This window comes from Oncorhynchus clarkii, chromosome 1, assembly GCF_045791955.1.
Source record: "Oncorhynchus clarkii lewisi isolate Uvic-CL-2024 chromosome 1, UVic_Ocla_1.0, whole genome shotgun sequence".
In the NCBI taxonomy this organism is placed as follows: domain Eukaryota; kingdom Metazoa; phylum Chordata; class Actinopteri; order Salmoniformes; family Salmonidae; genus Oncorhynchus; species Oncorhynchus clarkii.
In genome coordinates, this window is record NC_092147.1 from 3,620,504 (window position 1) to 3,633,003 (window position 12,500).

Below are 12,500 nucleotides of genomic sequence, written 5' to 3' on the forward strand. Positions count from 1 at the left end.
TTAGTGCAGTAGGACCATTCTGTGGTTAGTTCAGTAGGATCCTCCTGTGGTTAGTTCAGTAGGATCTTCCTGTGGTTAGTTCAGTAGGACCATTCTGTGGTTAGTTCAGTAGGACCATTCTGTGGTTAGTTCAGTAGGACCATTCTGTGGTTAGTTCAGTAGGACCATTCTGTGGTTAGTTCAGTAGGACTATTCTGTGGTTAGTTCAGTAGGATCCTCCTGTGGTTAGTTCAGTAGGATCTTCCTGTGGTTAGTTCAGTAGGACCATTCTGTGGTTAGTTCAGTAGGACCATTCTGTGGTTAGTTCAGTAGGACCATTCTGTGGTTAGTTCAGTAGGACCATTCTGTGGTTAGTTCAGTAGGACCATTCTGTGGTTAGTTCAGTAGGACCATTCTGTGGTTAGTTCAGTAGGACCATTCTGTGGTTAGTTCAGTAGGACCATTCTGTGGTTAGTTCAGTAGGACCATTCTGTGGTTAGTTCAGTAGGATCTTCCTGTGGTTAGTTCAGTAGGATCCTCCTGTGGTTAGTTCAGTAGGATCCTCCTGTGGTTAGTGCAGTAGGACCATTCTGTGGTTAGTTCAGTAGGATCCTCCTGTGGTTAGTGCAGTAGGACCATTCTGTGGTTAGTTCAGTAGGATCTTCCTGTGGTTAGTTCAGTAGGACCATTCTGTGGTTAGTTCAGTAGGACCATTCTGTGGTTAGTTCAGTAGGATCCTCCTGTGGTTAGTTCAGTAGGACCTTCCTGTGGTTAGTTCAGTAGGATCCTCCTGTGGTTAGTTCAGTAGGATCCTCCTGTGGTTAGTTCAGTAGGACCATTCTGTGGTTAGTGCAGTAGAATCCTGCTGTGGTTAGTTCAGTAGGATCCTCCTGTGGTTAGTGCAGTAGGACCATTCTGTGGTTAGTTCAGTAGGATCTTCCTGTGGTTAGTTCAGTAGGATCTTCCTGTGGTTAGTTCAGTAGGATCCTCCTGTGGTTAGTTCAGTAGGATCTTCCTGTGGTTAGTTCAGTAGGATCTTCCTGTGGTTAGTTCAGTAGGATCCTCCTGTGGTTAGTTCAGTAGGATCCTCCTGTGGTTAGTGCAGTAGGATCCTGCTGTGGTTAGTTCAGTAGGATCCTCCTGTGGTTAGTTCAGTAGGATCCTGCTGTGGTTAGTTCAGTAGGACCATTCTGTGGTTAGTGCAGTAGGATCCTGCTGTGGTTAGTTCAGTAGGATCCTGCTGTGGTTAGTTCAGTAGGATCCTGCTGTGGTTAGTTCAGTAGGACCATTCTGTGGTTAGTTCAGTAGGATCCTGCTGTGGTTAGTTCAGTAGGATCCTGCTGTGGTTAGTTCAGTAGGACCATTCTGTCGTTAGTTCAGTAGGATCCTCCTGTGGTTAGTGCAGTAGGATCCTGCTGTGGTTAGTTCAGTAGGACCATTCTGTGGTTAGTTCAGTAGGATCCTCCTGTGGTTAGTGCAGTAGGATCCTGCTGTGGTTAGTTCAGTAGGATCCTCCTGTGGTTAGTGCAGTAGGATCCTGCTGTGGTTAGTTCAGTAGGACCATTCTGTGGTTAGTGCAGTAGGATCCTGCTGTGGTTAGTTCAGTAGGACCATTCTGTGGTTAGTGCAGTAGGATCCTGCTGTGGTTAGTTCAGTAGGACCATTCTGTGGTTAGTTCAGTAGGATCCTCCTGTGGTTAGTGCAGTAGGATCCTGCTGTGGTTAGTTCAGTAGGACCATTCTGTGGTTAGTTCAGTAGGACCATTCTGTGGTTAGTTCAGTAGGACCATTCTGTGGTTAGTTCAGTAGGACCATGCTGTGGTTAGTTCAGTAGGACCATTCTGTGGTTAGTTCAGTAGGACCATGCTGTGGTTAGTTCAGTAGGACCATTCTGTGGTTAGTGCAGTAGGATCCTGCTGTGGTTAGTTCAGTAGGACCATTCTGTGGTTAGTTCAGTAGGATCCTCCTGTGGTTAGTGCAGTAGGATCCTGCTGTGGTTAGTTCAGTAGGACCATTCTGTGGTTAGTTCAGTAGGATCCTCCTGTGGTTAGTGCAGTAGGATCCTGCTGTGGTTAGTTCAGTAGGACCATTCTGTGGTTAGTTCAGTAGGATCCTGCTGTGGTTAGTTCAGTAGGACCATTCTGTGGTTAGTTCAGTAGGACCATTCTGTGGTTAGTTCAGTAGGACCATTCTGTGGTTAGTTCAGTAGGACCATTCTGTGTTTAGTGCAGTAGGACCATTCTGTGGTTAGTGCAGTAGGACCATTCTGTGTTTAGTGCAGTAGGACCATTCTGTGTTTAGTGCAGTAGGACCATTCTGTGGTTAGTGCAGTAGGACCATTCTGTGTTTAGTGCAGTAGGATCCTGCTGTGTTTAGTGCAGTAGGACCATTCTGTGTTTAGTTCAGTAGGACCATTCTGTGGTTAGTTCAGTAGGACCATTCTGTGTTTAGTGCAGTAGGACCATTCTGTGTTTAGTGCAGTAGGACCATTCTGTGTTTAGTGCAGTAGGACCATTCTGTGTTTAGTGCAGTAGGACCATTCTGTGTTTAGGCCACCATTCGCTACTAGAGTATTATAGCAACAGCCAGGGATTTGCAATCCATTCCAGTGTTCCATTCCATTTCATGCCAGTGTTCCATTCCATTTCATGCCAGTGTTCCATTCCATTTCATGCCAGTGTTCCATTCCATTCCATGCCAGTGTTCCATTCCATTCCATGCCAGTGTTCCATTCCATTCCATGCCAGTGTTCCATTCCATTCCATGCCAGTGTTCCATTCCATTTCATGCCAGTGTTCCATTCCATTCCATGCCAGTGTTCCATTCCATTCCATGCCAGTGTTCCATTCCATTCCATGCCAGTGTTCCATTCCATTTCATGCCAGTGTTCCATTCCATTCCATGCCAGTGTTCCATTCCATTCCATGCCAGTGTTCCATTCCATTCCATGCCAGTGTTCCATTCCATTTCATGCCAGTGTTCCATTCCATTCCATGCCAGTGTTCCATTCCATTCCATGCCAGTGTTCCATTCCATTCCATGCCAGTGTTCCATTCCATTCCATGCCAGTGTTCCATTCCATTCCATGCCAGTGTTCCATTCCATTCCATGCCAGTGTTCCATTCCATTTCATGCCAGTGTTCCATTCCATTCCATGCCAGTGTTCCATTCCATTCCATGCCAGTGTTCCATTCCATTTCATGCCAGTGTTCCATTCCATTCCATGCCAGTGTTCCATTCCATTCCATGCCAGTGTTCCATTCCATTCCATGCCAGTGTTCCATTCCATTCCATGCCAGTGTTCCATTCCATTCCATGCCAGTGTTCCATTCCATTCCATGCCAGTGTTCCATTCCATTCCATGCCAGTGTTCCATTCCATTTCATGCCAGTGTTCCATTCAATTTCATGCCAGTGTTCCATTCCATTCCATACCAGTGTTCCATTCCATACCAGTGTTCCATTTCATGCCAGTGTTCCATTCCATTTCATGCCAGTGTTCCATTCCATTTCATGCCAGTGTTCCATTCAATTTCATGCCAGTGTTCCATTTTATTCCATGCCAGTGTTCCATTCCATTCCATACCAGTGTTCCATTTCATGCCAGTGTTCCATTTTATTCCATGCCAGTGTTCCATTCCATTCCATACCAGTGTTCCATTCCATGCCAGTGTTCCATTCCATGCCAATGTTCCATTCCATTTCATGCCAGTATTCCATTTTATTTCATGCCAGTGTTCCATTCCATTCCATGCCAGTGTTCAATTGCATTCCATGCCAGTGTTCCATTCCATTCCATGCCAGTGTTCAATTCCATTTCATGCCAGTGTTCCATTTTATTCCATGCCAGTGTTCCATTCCATGCCAGTGTTCCAATCCATTCCATGCCAGTGTTCCATTCCAGCTCTATTCCAGTTCCTTGCCAGTGTTGTCTGCAGCACTCTGCACTTTGTAGTGTAGTGTGCTTGTGTTTAGATAGTCAAAATCCTAGATCCTACATTCCCTGACAGAGGCAGAGCTATCATGCTCAGTCATCATCCTCTCTCTCTGTCTCACAGAAGGCCTTATCCTCCCCTTCCTCTATAAATGCAAGCCAACGCAAAGCGTAAGATTAGGCTCCCCTGACCTTTAACAGTGCTGATAGCAGCCGCTGCGAATGTCAGGGAACTCACAGCCGACACCAAACAAGGCTACTTCCCAAATGGCACCCTGTTCCCTGCATAGTGCACCTAGAGCCCATAGGGTCTGGTCAACACTAGTGTACCATATAGGGAGTAGGGTGCCATTGGGAACGCATACATGCTTAGTTCACAGCACACAGCTAGATTACAGATCTCTGTGATAGCAGGCAAAGAAATTATTATCGGAAACTGACGTGATAATTACAGACGGTTGGAAAAAGGTTATCGTTGAACACAGAAAGAGCCTCGATGCTCCAGGAAAGCAGGCCTACTGCACCAAGCAGAGCAATCATAGATTATGTCTAGATCATAGACTATGTCTAGATCATAGACTGTCTGTGTCCCAAATGACACCCCTTTTCCCCTATAAAGTGCACTACTTTAGACCAGGACCCACTTTGGTGCAAAGTAGTGCACTGCAGATGTTAGCTCTTAATTTGATCCCCCTGCTGTAGCAGGAAACGCAAACTGGTGTATTCCAGGTTTAAAAAGGCGTCTTAAATGTGTCATTTCCACTTTAAAATTTCAGACTTGATTTACCGTTAAAAAAAATGCATCAACCCCTACAAAAATGTCATTATAATCCACATAAGTCACATTTCCTGTTGCTGCAGGAATATTTTCCTGATGTGATAAACTGGTCAAATTAAGATCCTACACAGGATAAGGGTGCCACTTGGGATGTAGACTCGAAATGCTTCTAGGGGACTACTATGGACAAAACTCTCCCTACTACATAACCCTGTCTCTGACCAGTAGGCTGTTGAAGAACAAACCCTGTCTCTGACCAGTAGGCTGTTGAAGAACAAACCCTGTCTCTGACCAGTAGGCTGTTGAAGAACAAACCCTGTCTCTGACCAGTAGGCTGTTGAAGAACAAACCCTGTCTCTGACCAGTAGGCTGTTGAAGAACAAACCCTGTCTCTGACCAGTAGGCTGTTGAAGAACAAACCCTGTCTCTGACCAGTAGGCTGTTGAAAAACAAACCCTGTCTCTGACCAGTAGGCTGTTGAAGAACAAACCCTGTCTCTGACCAGTAGGCTGTTGAAGAACAAACCCTGTCTCTGACCAGTAGGCTGTTGAAGAACAAACCCTGTCTCTGACCAGTAGGCTGTTGAAGAACAAACCCTGTCTCTGACCAGTAGGCTGTTGAAGAACAAACCCTGTCTCTGACCAGTAGGCTGTTGAAGAACAAACCCTGTCTCTGACCAGTAGGCTGTTGAAGAACAGACCCTGTCTCTGACCAGTAGGCTGTTGAAGAACAAACCCTGTCTCTGACCAGTAGGCTGTTGAAGAACAAACCCTGTCTCTGACCAGTAGGCTGTTGAAGAACAAACCCTGTCTCTGACCAGTAGGCTGTTGAAGAACAAACCCTGTCTCTGACCAGTAGGCTGTTGAAGAACAAACCCTGTCTCTGACCAGTAGGCTGTTGAAAAACAAACCCTGTCTCTGACCAGTAGGCTGTTGAAGAACAAACCCTGTCTCTGACCAGTAGGCTGTTGAAGAACAAACCCTGTCTCTGACCAGTAGGCTGTTGAAGAACAAACCCTGTCTCTGACCAGTAAGCTGTTGAAGAACAAACCCTGTCTCTGACCAGTAGGCTGTTGAAAAACAAACCCTGTCTCTGATCAGTAGGCTGTTGAAGAACAAACCCTGTCTCTGACCAGTAGGCTGTTGAAGAACAAACCCTGTCTCTGACCAGTAGGCTGTTGAAGAACAAACCCTGTCTCTGACCAGTAGGCTGTTGAAGAACAAACCCTGTCTCTGACCAGTAGGCTGTTGAAGAACAAACCCTGTCTCTGACCAGTAGGCTGTTGAAAAACAAACCCTGTCTCTGATCAGTAGGCTGTTGAAGAACAAACCCTGTCTCTGACCAGTAGGCTGTTGAAGAACAAACCCTGTCTCTGACCAGTAGGCTGTTGAAGAACAAACCCTGTCTCTGACCAGTAGGCTGTTGAAAAACAAACCCTGTCTCTGACCAGTAGGCTGTTGAAGAACAAACCCTGTCTCTGACCAGTAGGCTGTTAAAGAACAAACCCTGTCTCTGACCAGTAGGCCGTACTTTACTATTTATATTTTGGACAACTTTTACTTCACTACTACTTTTTACTGAAAACGTTTTCCCTGACACCCAAAAGTACTAGTTACATTTTGAATGCATAGCAGGACAGGAAAATGGTCCAATTCACACACTTATCAAGAGAATGTCCCTGGTCATCCCTACTGCCTGATCTGGAGGACTCACTAAACAGAGAACGTCCCTGGTCATGCCTACTGTCTCTGATCTGGAGGACTCACTAAACAGAGAACGTCCCTGGTCATCCCTACTGCCTCTGATCTGGAGGACTCACTAAACAGAGAACATCCCTGGTCATCCCTACTGCCTCTGATCTGGAGGACTCACTAAACAGAGAACATTACTGGTCATCCCTACTGCCTCTGATCTGGAGGACTCACTAAACAGAGAACGTCCCTGGTCATCCCTACTGCCTATGATCTGGAGGACTCACTAAACAGAGAACATTACTGGTCATCCCTACTGCCTCTGGTCTGGAGGACTCACTAAACAGAGAACATCCCTGGTCATCCCTACTGCCTCTGATCTGGCGGACTCACTAAACAGAGAACATCCCTGGTCATCCCTACTGCCTCTGATCTGGAGGACTCACTAAACAGAGAACATCCCTGGTCATCCCTACTGCCCCTGGTCTGGTGGACTCACTAAACAGAGAACATCCCTGGTCATCCCTACTGCCTCTGATCTGGAGGACTCACTAAACAGAGAACATCCCTGGTCATCCCTACTGCCTCTGATCTGGAGGACTCACTAAACAGAGAACATCCCTGGTCATCCCTACTGCCTCTGATCTGGAGGACTCACTAAACAGAGAACATCCCTGGTCATCCCTAGTCATCCCTACTGCCTCTGATCTGGAGGACTCACTAAACAGAGAACATCCCTGGTCATCCCTACTGCCTCTGATCTGGAGGACTCACTAAACAGAGAACATCCCTGGTCATCCCTACTGCCTCTGATCTGGAGGACTCACTAAACAGAGAACATCCCTGGTCATCCCTACTGCCTCTGATCTGGAGGACTCACTAAACAGAGAACATCCCTGGTCATCCCTAGTCATCCCTACTGCCTCTGATCTGGAGGACTCACTAAACAGAGAACATCCCTGGTCATCCCTACTGCCTCTGATCTGGCGGACTCACTAAACAGAGAACATCCCTGGTCATCCCTACTGCCTCTGATCTGGAGGACTCACTAAACAGAGAGCATCCCTGGTCATCCCTACTGCCTCTGATCTGGAGGACTCACTAAACACAAATGCTTAATTTATAAATGAGGTCTGAGTGTTGGAGCGTGCCCCTGGCTATCCGTAAATAAATGTATAAAATAAGATTGTGCCTCTGGTTTTCTTAATATCAGGAATTTGAAATGATTTATATTTTTACTTTTGATACTTGAATATATTTAAAACCAAATACTTTTAGATTTTTACTCAAGTAGTATTTTATTTGGTGACTTTCACCTCTACTTGAGTGATTTCTATTACCATATCTTACATTTACTCAAGTGTGACAATTGGATACTTTTTCCACCACTGATCACCCACCATGTTTTGTCTCTCCAAAAGTTGCTGAGAAAAAGGGCTGTAAAGTTTAAAGATAAAACGCCTAGAAAATGAGTACTCCATGCAATATACATTAAAGACAGAAATGTGTTTAATGTCAAATTAATCGTAGGATTTGTTGTGATTAAACACAATTGATCGCAAATTCAGAATTTGATCAAATTGAGATGTAATTTAAGATTTTTTTATACAAAATGTTATTATATTTGGTATGGTATGTGGATAATATACGAATTATATATAATATAATAATATAATATCATGTACAGTACAGTATATGGATAATATATAGATAAAATATAATATAATGTACATTATGGAATATGGATAATATATAGATAAAATATAATATAATGTACATTATGGAATATGGATAATATATAGATAATATATAATATAATGTACATTATGGAATATGGTCTGTTATTATTATTATTGGGATAGTATCGACATGCATGCTATGGAATCCACACTTAAATTGCTGGATACTACTTATCATTGCGCACTCAGGTTTATTACGGGTGATAGCTACAGAACTCAACACTGTGTTTTATATCATAATGTGGGTTGGACTTCGCTGTCCGGGAGACGAGAACAACATGCTCTCGTGTTTGTCTATAAAGCACTTCTGAATAAACTACCTTCTTATTCATCATCACTCATCAATATTAGAATTATAATTCCTAAAACCAGGTCTCAAGCATGGATTCCACTTGAGGCCCATGTGATTTCCACAGAGTTGGGTATGGATTCCACTTGAGGCCCATGTGATCTCCACAGAGTTGGGTATGGATTACACTTGAGGCCCATGTGATTTCCACAGAGTTGGGTATGGATTCCACTTGAGGCCCATGTGATCTCCACAGAGTTGGGTATGGATTCCACTTGAGGCCCATGTGATCTCCACAGAGTTGGGTATGGATTCCACTTGAGGCCCATGTGATCTCCCCTACACTCCTTGCCTATGGAATAGCCTGCAGACTAAACTTCAACTGGAGACTCTTGTCGCTCATTTTAAATATTTATTGGAGCATTTTTATTTTTGTATTGCTTGCAACTGTTTCGGGTAATGCAGGTTATTGTGCTGTTAGGGGAATAACCTGTTAGGGGGAATAACATGTTAGGGGAATAACCTGTTAGGGGAATAACCTGTTAGGGGAATAATCTGTTAGGGGAATAACCTGTTAGTAGAATAACCTGTTAGGGGAATAACCTGTTAGGGGGAATAACATGTTAGGGGAATAACCTGTTAGGGGAATAACCTGTTAGGGGAATAACCTGTTAGGGGAATAACCTGTTAGGGGAATAATCTGTTAGGGGAATAACCTGTTAGGGGAATAATCTGTTAGGGGAATAACCTGTTAGTAGAATAACCTGTTAGGGGAATAACCTGTTAGGGGAATAACCTGTTAGGGGAATAACCTGTTAGGGGAATAACCTGTTAGGGGAATAACCTGTTAGGGGAATAATCTGTTAGGGGAATAACCTGTTAGTAGAATAACCTGTTAGGGGAATAACCTGTTAGGGGAATAACCTGTTAGGGGAATAACCTGTTAGGGGAATAACCTGTTAGGGGAATAATCTGTTAGGGGAATAACCTGTTAGCGGAATAATCTGTTAGGGGAATAACCTGTTAGGGGAATAACCTGTTAGGGGAATAATCTGTTAGGGGAATAACCTGTTAGGGGAATAACCTGTTAGGGGAATAATCTGTTAGGGAAATAACCTGTTAGGGGAATAACCTGTTAGGGGAATAACATGTTAGGGAAATAATCTGTTAGGGGAATAACCTGTTAGGGGAATAACCTGTTAGGGGAATAACCTGTTAGGGAAATAATCTGTTAGGGAAATAACCTGTTAGGGGAATAACCTGTTAGGGGAATAACATGTTAGGGAAATAATCTGTTAGGAGAATAACCTGTTAGTAGAATAACCTGTTAGGAGAATAACCTGTTAGGGGAATAACCTGTTAGGGGAATAACCTGTTAGGGGAATAACCTGTTAGTAGAATAACCTGTTAGGGGAATAACCTGTTAGGGGAATAACCTGTTAGGGGAATAACCTGTTAGGGAAATAATCTGTTAGGGGAATAACCTGTTAGTAGAATAACCTGTTAGGAGAATAACCTGTTAGGGGAATAACCTGTTAGGGGAATAACCTGTTAGGAGAATAACCTGTTAGGGGAATAACCTGTTAGGGGAATGACCTGTTAGTAGAATAACCTGTTAGGGGAATAACCTGTTAGGGGAATGACCTGTTAGTAGAATAACCTGTTAGGGGAATAACCTGTTAGGGGAATAACCTGTAATCTGCTGCTGTATTTGTTTGTGTTATCTGTGATCGTTTTGTCTTGTTTAGTTTTTTAATCATTGGACCTAAACTGTATGTGTAAACATGTGTACGCAGGGCCCAGCTGTAACAGAGACCTTGGTCTCAGGCTGTGTTCCTTGTTGAAATAAAGGTATAATAATAATAATATGGATAATATATAATGTACAGTATGGTATATGGGATAATATATCATGTACAGTATGGTATATGGGATAATATATAGAAATTGTATGGACAATATATGGTCAACATATGGATAATGTATGGCTAATATATGGATAATGTATGAATATTGTATGGACAAGATAGGGATAATATATGGATAATGTATGAATAATGTGTGGATAATGTATGGATAATGTGTGGATAATGTATGGGTAATGTGTGGATAATGTATGGACAATGTATGTATTAACAACCAATTAGTGTCCAGGATCTAAACTAACCATTTTATAATATATGGATCATGTATGGATAATGCATTACTCAACAGGCATTGCACCACCTCCTAAAGTAAGTGACCTTTGACCTGTTGTGATATTTTCATTAGTGTGTCAAGTGGTTGAGAGGTTTAATCTGCTGCTCCTTGATCAGAACATTATCCCCCGAATGATGGGATCTCACTGAAGCTCAGCTCAACGGTAATTTAACGTTAGCCAGTGGGTCCCACGATAACGCATTATTCTGGCTGTTAATTAATAATGCAGACATTTCACTGCCCCGAGGAACGTCCAGGACAGACACATCTGTGAACTTCTGTGTAAATAAAATGGTTTATCATGCAGTAGAGTTGTTTTTATTCCTTCACGGTTTATCTGGTCAATGTTATACAAAATGATACTCAGAAAACTGCCTAATTTCTTGATTTTGTTGTCCACTAGCTGAAGAAAAAAAAATTAAAAATCCCATGAAATAATTTGTGGAAGACCAAATGCTCACGTGTGGCTACTCTTGATCATGTAGGTTTGTTTGGATTTTCAGACTTCTCAACGTGGCTGGTCGTCTATGATGCTGCTCTACACCAACAGGGACGATTGGTCATATAGATCTACTCAAAGACCCTCAGAAAGTCAATGTAAAGTCAACGTAAAGTCAATGTAAAGTCAATGTAAAGTCAACGTAAAGTCAATGTAAAGTCAACGTAAAGTCAATGTAAAATCAACGTAAAGGCAATGTAAAATCAATGTAAAGTCAATGTAAAATCAATGCAAAGTCAATGTAAAGTCAATGTAAAGTCAACGTAAAGTCAATGTAAAGTCAACGTAAAGTCAATGTAAAATCAATGTAAAGTCAACGTAAAGTCAATGTAAAATCTATGTAAAGTCAACGTAAAGTCAATGTAAAGTCAATGTAAAGTCAATGTAAAATCAATGCAAAGTCAATGTTAAATCAACGTAAAGTCAATGTAAAATCAATGTAAAGTCAATGTAAAATCAATGCAAAGTCAATGTAAAATCAATGCAAAGTCAATGTAAAGTGAATGTAAAATCAACGTAAAATCAACGTAAAGTCAATGTAAAATCAATGTAAAGTCAACGTAAAGTCAATGTAAAGTCAATGTAAAGTCAATGTAAAGTGAATGTAAAGTGAATGTAAAATCAACGTAAAATCAACGTAAAATCAACGTAAAGTCAATGTAAAGCCAATGTAAAATCAATGTAAAGTCAATGTAAAGTCAATGTAAAGTCAATGTAAAGTCAATGTAAAATCAATGTAAAGTCAACGTAAAGTCAATGTAAAGTCAATGTAAAGTCAATGTAAAGTGAATGTAAAGTGAATGTAAAATCAACGTAAAATCAAGAGTAAAGTCAATGTAAAGCCCTACACTAAAAACATCAACCAACATGCTGGGACGTGGAACTGCAGCTCTGGGGATTGGGACGATAAATCAAAAGAGTTGACATGTGTTATGTTGACACCCATCAACAAACATAAAAGGATCAAAACCTTTCACTTGACGTATTAGGACCCATCTGACCCCACAAAGCCACAAGGCCAAACACAACTTCATTCCTAAGCTCACAGTCATTTTGTAATATTTCTGAGCCATCAAGCTTTTTTTTCCCCCAAGATCATCATGCTTTGAAATACAGACGTATTCAGAATACTGCTTACCGGACAGCTTTTAAACTTCAACAGAGAAGAGGATTCATTTGAGAAAACTATAATATTTGTGTTGATAGTTTCTGGTGAAAGTGCTCTCTCCAGCAGATCGGATGGGGGTTCTGTATGATCTGTACTGGAAACGATGTGATAATACCCATAATGTTAATGTTGTAAAAGTCACATTAATACTGGTTGTGTTTTCTTGAATTACTGACCAATTTCATCTCAAACTGTCGGTCGTCTGCCCTTCCCTGCTCTGTGTTGC